Here is a 2500-nt window from a genome sequence, read left to right on the forward strand (position 1 = left end):
AAAGCTCCAGGGCGCAGAGGCCGACGTGCGTAAAAGCATATCCGAGCAAAAGGCACCTTCCCCGGGCCGCCACTAGTGCAGTGGTGGCCGCCTATAATAGCCCTGGTGGCATCAAAAAGCTCCAGGGCGCAGAGGCCGACGTGCGTAAAAGCATATCCGAGCAAAAGGCACCTTCCCCGGGCCGCCACTAGTGCAGTGGTGGCCGCCTATAATAGCCCTGGTGGCATAAAAAAGCTCCAGGGCGCAGAGGCCGACGTGCGTAAAAGCATATCCGAGCAAAAGGCACCTTCCCCGGGCCGCCACTAGTGCAGTGGTGGCCGCCTATAATAGCCCTGGTGGCATCAAAAAGCTCCAGGGCGCAGAGGCCGACGTGCGTAAAATCATATCCGAGCAACAGGCACCTTCCCCGGGCTTCCACTAGTGCAGTGGTGGCCGCCTATAATAGCCCTGGTGGCATAAAAAAGCTCCAGGGCGCAGAGGCCGACGTGCGTAAAAGCATATCCGAGCAACAGGCACCTTCCCCGGGCTTCCACTAGTGCAGTGGTGGCCGCCTAACATAGCCCTGGTGGCATAAAAAAGCTCCAGGGCGCAGAGGCCGACGTGCGTAAAAGCATATCCGAGCAACAGGCACCTTCCCCGGGCTGCCACTAGTGCAGTGGTGGCCGCCTATAATAGCCCTGGTAGCATAAAAAAGCTCCAGGGCGCAGAGGCCGACGTGCGTAAAAGCATATCCGAGCAACAGGCACCTTCCCCGGGCTGCCACTAGTGCAGTGGTGGCCGCCTATAATAGCCCTGGTAGCATAAAAAAGCTCCAGGGCGCAGAGGCCGACGTGCGTAAAAGCATATCCGAGCAACAGGCACCTTCCCCGGGCTGCCACTAGTGCAGTGGTGGCCGCCTATAATAGCCCTGGTAGCATAAAAAAGCTCCAGGGCGCAGAGGCCGACGTGCGTAAAAGCATATCCGAGCAACAGGCACCTTCCCCGGGCTGCCACTAGTGCAGTGGTGGCCGCCTATAATAGCCCTGGTAGCATAAAAAAGCTCCAGGGCGCAGAGGCCGACGTGCGTAAAAGCATATCCGAGCAACAGGCACCTTCCCCGGGCTGCCACTAGTGCAGTGGTGGCCGCCTATAATAGCCCTGGTAGCATAAAAAAGCTCCAGGGCGCAGAGGCCGACGTGCGTAAAAGCATATCCGAGCAACAGGCACCTTCCCCGGGCTGCCACTAGTGCAGTGGTGGCCGCCTATAATAGCCCTGGTAGCCCTCAGCCCTGGTAGCCCAAAGCCCTGGTAGCCCACAGCCCTGGTAGCAAAAAGCCCTGGTAGCCCAAAGCCCTGGTAGCCCAAAGCCCTGGTAGCCCAAAGCCCTGGTAGCCTAAATTAATTTTTCCCATTCATTTCAATGGGTTAGGCTACCAGGGGGAGCAGTACCACTTTTGGCCATTAGGGGCGCTGTAGTAGGTAAAAGTTGATCCCCCCAGTCAGGGGATGAGTTTGCCTACTCGCTAGGTTACCCCTGGTTTCACAAAATACAAGGGGCACATTTTCAGAAACCACTTTTTCAGAACTTGCCACCTCCAGAGCTGATCAGGGGAGCCTCGCCAAACATTAATCCAAGATTGGTGAGGGCTCGTCGGACACCCCACGGGCGATGAGTCGGTGTCTGCCTGGAGCTCATGTCACTCTCAAATATTTTCTAAGTCAACCTCCATGCGCACATTGCAATGAGCCTGCCCGACATAGGGGCACTGTGAGCGGACTCACCGGGGGGGGAGAGGGCCCCCCCGCCTGGAGCTCCACGTGTTGGATTATTTTCTATGTCAACCTCCATGCGCTCAACAGAGCGAGCCTGCCCGACCTGGGGGGTGTTCAATCGGACTCCGCGGGCCGGGCGAGGGCCCCCCCGCCTGGAGCTCCACGTGTTGGATTATTTTCTATGTCAACCTCCATGCGCTCAACAGAGCGAGCCTGCCCGACCTGGGGGGTGTTCAATCGGACTCCGCGGGCCGGGCGAGGGCCCCCCCGCCTGGAGCTCCACGTGTTGGATTATTTTCTATGTCAACCTCCATGCGCTCAACAGAGCGAGCCTGCCCGACCTGGGGGGTGTTCAATCGGACTCCGCGGGCCGGGCGAGGGCCCCCCCGCCTGGAGCTCCACGTGTTGGATTATTTTCTATGTCAACCTCCATGCGCTCAACAGAGCGAGCCTGCCCGACCTGGGGGGTGTTCAATCGGACTCCGCGGGCCGGGCGAGGGCCCCCCCGCCTGGAGCTCCGCGTGTTGGATTATTTTCTATGTCAACCTCCATGCGCTCAACAGAGCGAGCCTGCCCGACCTGGGGGGTGTTCAATCGGACTCCGCGGGCCGGGCGAGGGCCCCCCCGCCTGGAGCTCCGCGTGTTGGATTATTTTCTATGTCAACCTCCATGCGCTCAACAGAGCGAGCCTGCCCGACCTGGGGGGTGTTCAATCGGACTCCGCGGGCCGGGCGAGGGCCCCCCCCGC

The sequence above is a fragment of the Filicampus tigris genome, unplaced genomic scaffold (genome assembly GCF_054856515.1).
Source record: "Filicampus tigris isolate MCC_2025a unplaced genomic scaffold, RoL_Ftig_1.0 HiC_scaffold_37, whole genome shotgun sequence".
NCBI classification, from domain to species: domain Eukaryota; kingdom Metazoa; phylum Chordata; class Actinopteri; order Syngnathiformes; family Syngnathidae; genus Filicampus; species Filicampus tigris.